Source organism: Eschrichtius robustus, chromosome 6, assembly GCF_028021215.1.
Source record: "Eschrichtius robustus isolate mEscRob2 chromosome 6, mEscRob2.pri, whole genome shotgun sequence".
In the NCBI taxonomy this organism is placed as follows: domain Eukaryota; kingdom Metazoa; phylum Chordata; class Mammalia; order Artiodactyla; family Eschrichtiidae; genus Eschrichtius; species Eschrichtius robustus.
This window is the reverse complement of record NC_090829.1, coordinates 5,521,620-5,533,587: the sequence shown is the minus strand read 5'-3', so window position 1 is coordinate 5,533,587 and position 11,968 is coordinate 5,521,620. Positions and strand designations below refer to the sequence as shown.

General features: G+C 38.8%; 1 pseudogene; it reads left to right on the top strand.

Annotated features, from left to right (window-relative positions):
- The first annotated feature begins 1,712 nt into the window (after nt 1-1,712).
- On the top strand, nt 1,713-3,153 carry LOC137766705 (serine/arginine-rich splicing factor 11 pseudogene; annotated as a pseudogene).
- The last annotated feature ends 8,815 nt before the right edge of the window (nt 3,154-11,968 follow it).

The window sequence follows — 11,968 nt, the reverse complement described above, 5'->3', positions numbered from 1 at the left end:
AAGCAGCCAGTGATATGAAATTTTGCCTAATTTCTTTAACTTTTCTGAACCTCAGTTTCTTCCTCTGAATAATGGAAACGATGTTATCTCTCACATCGATTTACTGTGACGATTAAACAATTTATCATATGTACACAATGACTAGAACACTGCCTAATTAATTTTGATTTACTTACTTTTTCCTCAATAAGGAGCCTGCAAACATATTATGTCACTTTGTTTACACTTGTCTCAAAAGATTGGTAAAAATGTAGTGAGGCCTCACAGTTAGAGAGAGCTTGATTCTTAAATGCATCATGATACAAAACATAGTGCATAAACTGTATTTGAAATAGATTTTCTCATAAAAATTTCTAGGAAGAAAGAGCATAATACTTGGAAATCCCACTGAAGCCTATGACAACTTATAAAGTCCCTCAAAGTAGTTAAATTGAAAATAACAATAGAATGAACGCATATTTGTAGAGGATTCTGTCCTCAGACGCCCCTCCGAGGCTGAAGGAATTGTGTCCGTCTGCTGGGCATGCACCTGCTGACAGCCCTGATCTCAGCCTTCTCCAGGAATTATGCTCAGTTGAAGACAGCTGCCCTCTCCGACATCACAGCCCCTTTCTTGGGGCAGCCAGCATCCAATGACGGGTTCACATGGGACTTAAATGCCCAGCTCCCTGCCCCCAGCTGTGCAATTATGAACAGGTCTCCCAGCTCCAATTCTCCCTTGGGGTGGTTGAGGCCTTTGCTGTGACTGCAGCACAGCCCAATTTTTCCCTCTAACAGTTATTACTCCTGCGAGCATGCCTCAAGAAACTTTCTGTAAGCAAATCTCCACCCCAGAATTTGCTTCCTGGAGAACCCAAGTTGCACCTCCTCATGGGTCTCACTTTGCACTTCACCTTCAGGGGTCTGCTGGCGTTAGGCTCTAGTTGTGGGTCTAGAGGAACAGAGGGAGGTGGTGAGGACAGCCGGCACTGAGTCTTAAGGGAGGTCATTTCAGGTTCCTCAGGCAATGCAGGCTAGTCCCCCCAGAGGGGAGTGGAAAGAGATTTTTCTCTAACCTAAGTGCTGTTGTTTTAGGAATAGGAAATGGAATTAGACGAGCACAGAGGGGCAGAGATTTTGTGATAATCTGCATGGTAACTCAAGGACAATTTTAAGAGCTATTAAAAAGTACAGAATTTGTTGATTATTATATGAATTTCTTTAATAGTGTTATGTATCCTTAATGCTAGTGTATCAATAGGGTAATTCACCTAGACAAGCACCCATCATGTTTTGACAGTATAACGTGGGAATTAAGATCATGGCCTCTAGAATCTTAGAAATGTGAGTTCAAATCCAAGTTAAGCTTCTCATTGTCTGTAAATTCTTAAATAAATTAGTTAACCTTTCCCAGCTTTGATTTTCATATCCATATAACAGGGAATATAAGACCGACCTCTCAACATTATTGTGATCACAATGAGATAATACCTGTAAACCATTTAGCTGTTTGCTCCATGTCTTAAAACCTCAATACGTGATGATTATTTCTGCTTTTGTTATAAACACAGAAAGCAAAGGTACTAAAAGAGACTTTCCTGATGTTTGCAATGGGTCACCTTAAAAGACAGGGCACCGCAAGCATCTGGGGCGGGAGGACAGAGGAGCCCATCCCGTTGCCGGTGCCGGCCTTGTGTCTTGGAATTACTTCGCTCGAGAACGAGTAGGCAAGCAGCGCCATGAGCAACCCTACCATCGTCCCCAGCCCTGGGGGCCCGGGCCCCAGCGGCGGGCCGGGGGGGCGGGGGAGGCAGCGGCACCGAGGTAATCCAGGTGACTAATGTCTCCCCGAGCGCTAGCTCTGAGCAGATGTGGACCCTCTTCGGTTCCCTAGGGAAGATCGAAGAACTGAGCCTCTTCCCGCCTGATGATTCGCCTTTGCCAGTCTCATCCCGAGCCTGCTTTGTTAAGTTCCATGATCCGGACTCAGCAGTTGTGGCACAGCATCTGACAAACACTGTATTCGTTGACAGAGCTTTGATAGTCGTACCATATGCAGAAGGAGTTATTCCTAACGAGACTAAGGCTTTGTCTCTGTTGGCACCAGCTAATGCAGTGGCAGGTCTTCTGCCTGGCGGTGGACTCCTGCCTACTCCTAACCCACTTACCCAGATTGGCCCTGTTCCATTGGCTGCTTTGGGAGCTCCTCTCTTGGTCCTGCCCTTGCTGCGCTTGGGCTTCCTGGCGCAAACTTGGACTCTCAGTCTCTTGCTGCAGATCAGTTGCTGAAACTTATGAGTACTGTTGATTCCAAGCTGAATCATGTAGCTGCTGGTCTTGTTTCACCAAGTCTGAAATCAGATACCTCTAGTAAAGAAATAGAGGAAGCCATGACGAGAGTACCAGAGGCACACTTCCTAATTTCTGCTGCTATATGACCAGGTAAGAAGGAAGAAAAACGAAGGCACTCGAGGTCAAGATCATGTTCTAGGAGGAGGAGGAGTCCCTCATCTTCTAGGCACAGTGGTCAAGAAGCAGATCAAGAAGGCGATCACATTCTAAGTCAAGGAGCAGACGACGATCCAAAAGTCCAAGACAGAGAAGATCTCATTCCAGAGAGAGGGGTAGAAGGTCAAGGAGCACATCAAAGAACAGAGACAAAAAGAAAGAAGACCAAGAAAAGAAACGTTCTAAAACACCACCAAAAAGTTATAGCACAGCCAGACGTTCCAGAAGTGCAAGCAGAGAGAGATGACGACGAAGAAGCAGAAGTGGCACAAGATCTCCTAAAAAGCCTAGGTCTCCCCAAAGAAAATTGTCTCGCTCACCATCCCCTAGGAGACATAAAAAGAAGAAGAAAGATAAAGACAAAGAAAGAAGCAGAGATGGAAGAGAACGCTCCACAAGCAAGAAGAAGAAAAGGAAAGATAAGGAAAGGGAACGGGAAAGAAAATCAGAGAGTGATACAGATGTGAAACAGGTTACACGGGATTACGATGAAGAGGAACAAGGGTATGACAGCGAGAAAGAGAAAAAAGAGGAGAAGAAACCAAAAGAACCAGGTTCTCCAAAGACAAAAGAATGTTCTGTGGAAAAGGGAACTGGTGATTCACTAAGAGAATCCAAAGTGAATGGGGATGACCTCATGAAGAAGACATGGATATGAGCGACTGAATATTGCCTCTGCGGGAATCCAACTGTATATATGCATCAGTGTCATTCCTCTGTGTGATTTCTTAATGCTGTATTTGTTCATCTCAAATCTAGATGTATACAGCTCTGAGTCATAAATGGTTATAAAGCTCTTGATGTTCATATTAGTTATTTACATCCAAAAGCTTTTAGAAAAATGATACATGGGTAACCAGTTCTTGACAGGTAGAAATCTGATTGAGTAAACAAGCAGTTTTACTATTCTGGGTCTGCTTCATAACAAAAATGAAAAGCTGCACGCATCTACAGTAGGCATGGATTGTTTATGTTGTATGATCTCCTTTATTAAGTTTACTTACAGTATTTCTAGAATTTGATTCATTGCCGTTAATAGAGCCATGTAGGGAATGCACTGACTGCATGTTAATTGTGGCAGGAATATCCTAAATGTCATTCAAATCCTCCAACATGATGGATCTACTTATGGTCTTGTTTGTTGACATGACAAATTAACATTCTTATAGTTACAACTGGAAATGAGCATTTGACACAGATAATCCTTTAAGCCTTGTGGCTAAAATTTTGTGGCTTTTGTTTAACTTTGAAAGGTTATATATGCACTAACCTTTTTTGATGGCTATAATTAGACTTTAATTACAGAAACAAGATTTCAAATGAAACTGTCTTTGGCGGTAAGTAAATAGCATATTTTGAAGTAGACTTGTATACTTTTTCATAAGATGTTTGGGAATTTTTTTTCCTAAAATAATTTATTGAACATCTACATCAGTGAAAGTTATCTGCCTATCCTGAAGTCCATCTGTAAAAGAAAGTTATCTCTTGCCCTGATTTTCAATTTTCCATTCTTTTATTAATTTGTTTTAATCTCGTTGGAAAAGGGGGATAGTGCATTTTAAATTGACCTTCATATGCTTTTAAAAATAAGACAAATCTACTTGATAATGTACTTTTTATTTGATCTCAAGTTGTATAAAACCAATAAATTTTGTGTTACTGTTACTGCAGTAGTAATGAGGCACACAGTGATTCCATGTTAAATGCAAAGTAGTTAGGCAACTGTTTTCTTACAGGAGTTTCCAAGCTTCACTTTTGTGCAATAAAAACAAAAGTGCTATAGTCTGTGCCACGTTGATGTACAGTTTCTGAAATTGTTTTACAAGACTTTGATAATAAAACCCTTAAACTTAAAAAAAAAAAAAAGAAAAGAAAAAAGAAAGACAGGGCAAAGAAGAAATGTAATGTAATGCTGAATGGCCTTTCCCCTTATCTCAGAAATTTGGTTGAAGCCCGCAAACGTGAGAACAATAGCTAGAATCACCCTCCCTACACCTCCAGTTCCCTTTTGGGGAAACCCAACAAGTTTCCCCAAAAGGTGACCAAACTGGCCTTTCTGCCCTTATCCTAACTTTCTTCAATAAGTACACATGTAATACAAACATAAATAATATAAATAAGTAAGAGTAGATGTAAACAGAAATATAAATGTTAACTTAAATATATACAGAAGAGGAGTTCAGTGCTCTGGAATTAATAAGTAAGGAAATTATTTGGCTTTTCTCTTGCCCTCCTCATAAGACTTTGAGAGATCTGCCAAGAAAAGCACTAACAGAGAAGGAGGACCTTTAAGAGGGTGAAATAAATACCCCAGACCCCAGCTAGATAGATGCCTGCAAAGCTGCAGAAACAGTCAAACCGACACCCAACTCAGATGTCTACAGAGTGCTTGGGAGAGCTTGTCTCTGCTTGATTGTAAAGACTGGTGTCTGCTTCTCCAGAAAGTTCTGAAGGTGGGAAGCCTCTGGAACATTCCCCAATGGCAGAGTCAAGAGTAGGGCAACGGGAGCTTATGGTCTGCACTCCCATGTTGGTGTGGCAGGGATACCTGAGTTGGCCCTGCCAGGTGGGTGTAGGACAACATCCAGGTGTGAGCCAACTTGATGAGACCTTAACCCAGGAGGGCCTTGTTTGCTTGGGGAAAGCAAACAGATCAATTTGTTGAGGAAAGGAGTGGGTGTGAGCTTAAGCAAGTGGTATGTTGGAGCATGTATTGCTCCAATTAGGCAAATACACAAGACCAGAAATCTGGCAAAGGGGGTTGTTTCCAAAGAACATAAAATACACTGTGGTAGAAAACCAGCACAAAATACCTATCATGACCAGTAGCCACAAACTGTACCAGGAATAAAAGACATTTTGTCCTTTTTCTTCTAATCTCTACACTCGCTATGCTGAGTCTGGAAAAGTCAGAAGGGAGAGAGATAAAAAATAAAACACAGATCACAGCCTTGTCTAAGTGGACTTGGGGAATCTGAATAACATTTGAGGCTCAATTTTGAAATCGGATCACCTAAGGATTGTTTAGCCCTGAAAGTGAGGATTATCAAAAAATAAGATTGTTCTTATAATTGAAAATGACAAGAGAGCTACTGTATCTTGCTGAGTTGCCTTCAGTGCCAGGGAAAGGAGAGCCAACAGAGAAAGGTTGAAAGGAATGATGGGAGAAAAAAATACAGTCTGTTTCTGTGGTGTATTATGTTCAGCCCATTTAGGAAGTTGGGATAGAGTTAAAAGATATTTCCAGATAGGAGAAAAAAATAGACCGTTTATGAGACAATTGTAGTTTTGAAAAATCAAATATGAAAGAAAGGACAAAAATGATATAGGCTTCTGTGTTCCTAAGGCGGAAAAAAAAGGTGAAAAGATGCTGGGTGAGATTGAAGGTGAAAAGATGCTGGGTGAGATGATTCCCTACCTGTGCACCAGGGGGCACTGTAAAAGCAGGGCAGCTTTGTTGTTAGCAGTAACTAGACCAGAAGAAGAAATGCAGTTCAGGAGGAACACCTGTGAAGGTTAGTGGTGCGCACTTAGCTATTTACGTTTAGCTCACGTTTCCTAGTTGGTGGCTCAGGACCTGAGATTGAGCATAATTGTCACATGAACAAGAAACTGAAAATACATCTCTTTGGAAACATAATCCAGGTTGCTAAATAAATTTCACCTCTACTGGTTGCTTCACACTATCAATGAAGTCTAAAATCAGACGTGCCCCATTCCTGTTTAGTTTCCCTACTTTCTAACATCCATAAATTCAGCAGTGGATGATGAAAGTCTAGATCACACTCAGGCATCTAATGCGACTGTGAAGAAGCATTCTTTCCCTCTGTGGAATTACTCTTTTAAATGTTCCTGCTTTCCAATTTACATCATCTAGAAGCTGTTAAAGTAATGGCACAGGCATTAGAAAAATGAAAGGGAATATGGAAAAGAAGATTACTTGTGTCTGTGTTCTATTCATCACATTGCCTGTTGAGTTTATATCACTGGCTTCAGATTTATCCCGTTTCTTGTCTTTTATGACTGGAGACATTAAGGGCAACCTGTCAGCTCTGTAAAATAACATTTGTAATCCTTTAAATCTTCTCCATGTAATCTTTAATAACTGTCTTACGTTCAAGTTGACAGCAAAGCAAGTAATAAAATGCTTAATACCATTTTATAGGTCACATAACACAACAGTTTATTTTAGTTCAACAGGGCGATAACAGGTAACAGATAATGAAGTCACTACAGATTTGTACAACATAGTTTGTGAGTCGGCAACAGCTTCGGAAAAGCCTTAGAAAATCTTCTTTTGAGCTATAACAAAACAGAAGTGCATTTCCCATTTTTCTCTCTTTCTAATGACTCATGAGAGTCAATCTCAGAGTTGCTGCACTCCAATTTTCAAAACTTGATGTCTATTATTACGTAAACAAATCAACTTTTTAATGGGAAACGATGTCTTTCTCCCAGAACTTCACATGACAAAAGTGAAAGAAGCAAAGAAGTGATTATTCTACAACCATTTAGGAATACAAAATTATCTTAAGATCTCTCTAATACTGTAACAACCACTGGCTGCCTGTGACTATTGAAATAAAAATAGAAATTAATTGAAATGCCATAAAATGTAAAATCCATTAACTTTAACAAGATTGTATTCTTTCATTATGGCTTATCTCCATTTTATCTATTTTAATAGTTTAAACATAGTTATTTTAGAGGGTCTTTCAGATCGTTGTATAATTTCTAGATCTCTTGGTGCTAACTCCACTCATTTTTTGCACCTAGTGACACTGCGTCTTCACAGAAACCAGACTACTCTTTGGCTGTTTAGTTCCAGCTCTATGCTTTTAGCAATACTACAAATCCTGTCCCCTCTTTGGCATCTGACCGTCCAGTGGTTAGGACCCTGCACTTTCACTGCCAAGGGCGTGGGTTCGATCCCTGGTCAGGGAACTAAAATCCCGCAAGCCACACAGCATGGCCAAAAAACAAAAACCAAAAAACCTCAAAATGCCATCCTTGGCATATCTGTGTGTAGTGATCTGAGAGCTAACTATTTCTCTATTTCCTCCCTCCCTCCCCGTCCATTACTCACTCTTGAACTTTAACTTTCATTATATTCTTTGGAAGATCTACTCCAGCAGTTGGATGTGCCTGGTTTCCTACCAGTTCAACACCATTCACTAACACCCTCTCTGGTTGGTGATTTTTCTTTGATCCTTTTTGCATCTTCTTTTCCTCATTCCCTCCCATATATTTTTCAGGTCTAATTCCTATAATAAAATTTTCATTCTACATACTCCTAGTTGAACCCTAATTGAACTCTTGTACTAAGGATAATTGAATTTCTACAGCTGGTATGTGAGGAAGGACGCTACAGAAGTGTTGGCAAATGCACAACTGTGAAGAAATGCTTCCAGCTACAAGTAACAGAGAGTCTATTAATAGTATCTTAGATCAAAATGTCATGTAAAGCTAACTTAACAATAAATATAAAAGAAGGTATCTCAGAATTGGTACAGACACTTCAAGATATAATTACATACCAAGGCTCTAATTTACTCTCCATCACCCTCAGCTTTAATCTTTTGTTTTTATGTTTGGTGTTTCATTGTCACAAGAGGGCTGCCATGTCTCCAGAAATCACATCTGTGTTCAATTAATAAGAAGGTATAAAGTGCAAGATTAGCGGCAGGTGTCCCTTGTGTTAGAAAATCCAATGTTTTAACAAATTACCCCCAGCTGACCTGTCCTTATATCTCATTGGTCAGTATTGAGTTAAAGGAAAAATGAGATCACGGTGACTCAGGCTAATATGGATAATCTCTTGAATATGGCTGAAGGGTCTACATACCCTCACAACATAGGATCTCTAGCCACTGGCTAACAAATCAAGGTTCTTGTAGCAGGAAAGGAATATTTGAGGGGAAAGCAGGATGTTTATTGGGTAGGCAAGAGCCAGTGTCAGCCTTGGGATGGGGGGAGGAGGAACAGAATATATTCAGGATATGGCAAGACCCCAAAGGGGCTGGATTATATAGTAAATAGGTGATACAAAGGTAAGAGAAGCAACAAAAATGGCATGCAAAACATGATGGACTTGACTCTAGAAAATTGAAGTTCATAGAAGAGTTTGAAACAAAAGAATGACACAAACATATCAGTGTTTTAGAATGGTATCTACTAGAATTTTTTGGTCTCTAAGGGGAGATAAAATGTCTCCACAAAGACTCCCTCTTCCTATAATCTTCCCTTAAGGAGGCATGAAGATGAAACCCCAGGATTCCAGACCACTTTTCTAGGTGTAAAGGTAGTAGATACGCCACAGCATTGATAAACGGGGACTCCTCTACATGGCCCTCTTTCCCTTCTGTGTCCCCTGAAACAGGCCAGACCAAACCAGCAGCCTAGGGAACCTCAACTAAAGGCAGGCACCTTCCTTTGCTCCCCGTGTCCCCTGTTGCTTTTGTGCTGCTGTCTGGTACAGGATGGATTTCAGAGCGCTAAGCTCTTGGCTACACTTAGAGAAAAGAACAACCTAGGGCAAATGGGACTTTGCTGCTCTGCTATTCTTATTGCTTTATTTGCTTTATTTTTTGTGTCACAAATTGGCTGAGTTCTGTATTGTGCCCTCACATTGATAACAGTGCTTTCCTAAATGCACTAAGTGACACATTCCACAAATGTGTCACTTAGAACTTTAAAGATAAGCAAACGTATATTTTATGAACATTATCTATTCACATTTTTTTTTAAAGCTGGTGATTTTATCTATTTAAAGCACTATCTATGCTCTGGATAAAGAAAGGGGTTCACTTATTTTTAAATAGTACCGCCTAAAATTATTTTTCTAAAAAGACAAGACAATCAATACATCCTACAGAGAAGTTGATGTCTGTGAAGTAACTGCTTTCTAGATACATTGTTCCTAAATTTTAAAACTTTATATTTAGCATGTCATTGGATGGCACACACATTGCTAATTTTTTCCCATTATAACTTGTAAGAGGGTGTTAGTTGGGTACTTTGTTCAATATTTTAAATTTGCACTTAGAAAATTGAAACAAGTTTCTATGAGGGTTCCTCCCGGCCTTGGACACATTACGATGAGGGGACATAGAAAGGTGAGGCTATTTTCAAAGGACCAAACAGCTGTTTTAGTCACAGAAAGTCCTACAGTCACTCAAGGATAAAGGGCATGAGAAAACACTAATTAAAGATGATAAAAAACTACAAAATTTTCAAATGAAAAATCAGAATATTTATAATGTTAAACTTTGTTAAGGGTCCAAGAAAATCTAGATAAAGGATGTCACCAAAGCAAACCATTGCAGCATCCCTAGTTTTATAGGTAAGCCAAGCAATTACAGAAGCGTAAACATTAACAAACGAGGTCACTTCCAATTATTTTAATTGTCAACATTTGACAAAATTCAACATCCATTCATGATAAAAATCCTCATCAAAGTTGGTATAGAGGGAACATATCTCAACAAAATAAAGATCATTTGTGACAAACCCACAGCTAACAACATACTCAGTGGTGAAATGCTGAAAGCCTTTCCACTAAAGTCGGGAACAAGACAAGGATGCCCACTCTTGATACTTCTATTTAACATAGTATTGGATGTCCTAGCGACAGCAATCAGACAAGAAAAAGAGATAAAAGGCATCCAAATTGGAAGGGAAGAAGTAAAACTGTTACTATTTGCAGATGACATGACACTGTGTATAGAAAACCCTAAAGACTCCACCAAAAAACTATTAGAACTAATAAATGAATTAAGCAAAATTGCACAATACAAGATTAATATACAGAAATGTGTTGCTTTTCTATACACTAATAATAAACTATCAGAAAGAGAGGAAAAAAGAAAAAAATCCAATTAAAATTGCATTAAAGAAAATAAATACCTAGGAATAAACTTAATCAAGGAGGTGAACGACCTATACTTTGAAAACTACAAAACACTGATGAAGGAAATTGAAGATGATAACAAGAATGGAAAGATATCCTGGGTTGACAGACTGGAAGAATTAATATTGCTAAGATGGCTATACCACCCTAAGCAATCCATATATTTAATGCAAACCCTATCAAAATACCCATGATACTTTTCACAGAACTAGAACAAATAATTCTAAGATTTATGTGGACCCACAAAAGACCATCATTTGCCAAAGCAAACTTGAGAAAAAAGAACAAAGCCAGAGGAACCATGCTTCCTGACCTCAAACTATACTACAATGCTATAGTAATCAAAATAGCATGGTACTGGCACAAAAACAGACACATAGATCAATGCAAGAGAACAGAGAGCCCAGAAATAAACCCACGAACCTATGTTCAATTAATCTACAACAACAAAAAAGGATGCAAAAAAAAAAGGAGGCAAGAATACACAATGGAGAAAAAACAGCCTCTTCAATAATTGGTGCTGGGAAAACTGAGAAGCTACATGAAAAAGAATGAGATTAGAACATTTCCTCACACCTTATACAAAAATAAAGTCAAAATGGATTAAAGACATAAATGTAAGACCAGAAAACATAAAAGTTCTACATGAAAACATATAACACTCTTTGACATAAATCACAGCAATATTTTTTTGATCTGACTCCAAGGCAAAGGAAGCAAAAGTAAAAATAAACAAATAGGAACTAATTTAACTTAAAGGCTTTTGCACAGCAAAGGAAACCATTGACAATGAAAAGACAACCTACTGAATGGTCGAAAATATTTGCAAATGATGTGACCGACAAGGGGTTAATACGGAAAATATACAAGCAGCTCATACAATTCAATATAAAAAAATTAAAAATGGGCAAAAAACCTGAATGACATTTTTCCAAAGAAGACATACAGATGGCCAACAGACATGAAAAGATGCTCAACATTACAAATCATCAGAGAAGTGCAAATCAAACCCAGAATGAGTTATAATCTCACAACTGTGAGAATGGCTACCATCAAAAGTCTACAAATAACAAATGTTGGCAAGGATGTGAAGACAAGGGAGCTCTTGTGCCTTGTTGGTGGGAATGTAAATTCATATAGTCACTGTGGAAAATCGTACGGAGGTTCCTCAAATAACTAAAAAAAGAACTACCATATGATCCAGCAATTCCACTCCTGGGTATATATGCAGAAAAAGAGAAAACATTAATTTGAAAAGATACATGCACCCAATGTTCACAGCAGCATTATTTACAATAGCCAAGATATGGAAGCAACCAAGTGTCCATCAGCGGATTAATGGATAAAGAAGATGTGATATATATTCCACACACACACACACACACACACACACACACACACACACACACAATGGACTATTAGCCATAAAAAAGAATGAACTTCTTTGATTTGAATCAATGTGGATGAACCTAGAGATTATTATGCTTAGTGAAATAAGGCAGACAGAGAAAGACAAATACTCTATACATTTACATGTGGAATATAAAAAATAAAAGAAATGTATATAAGAAA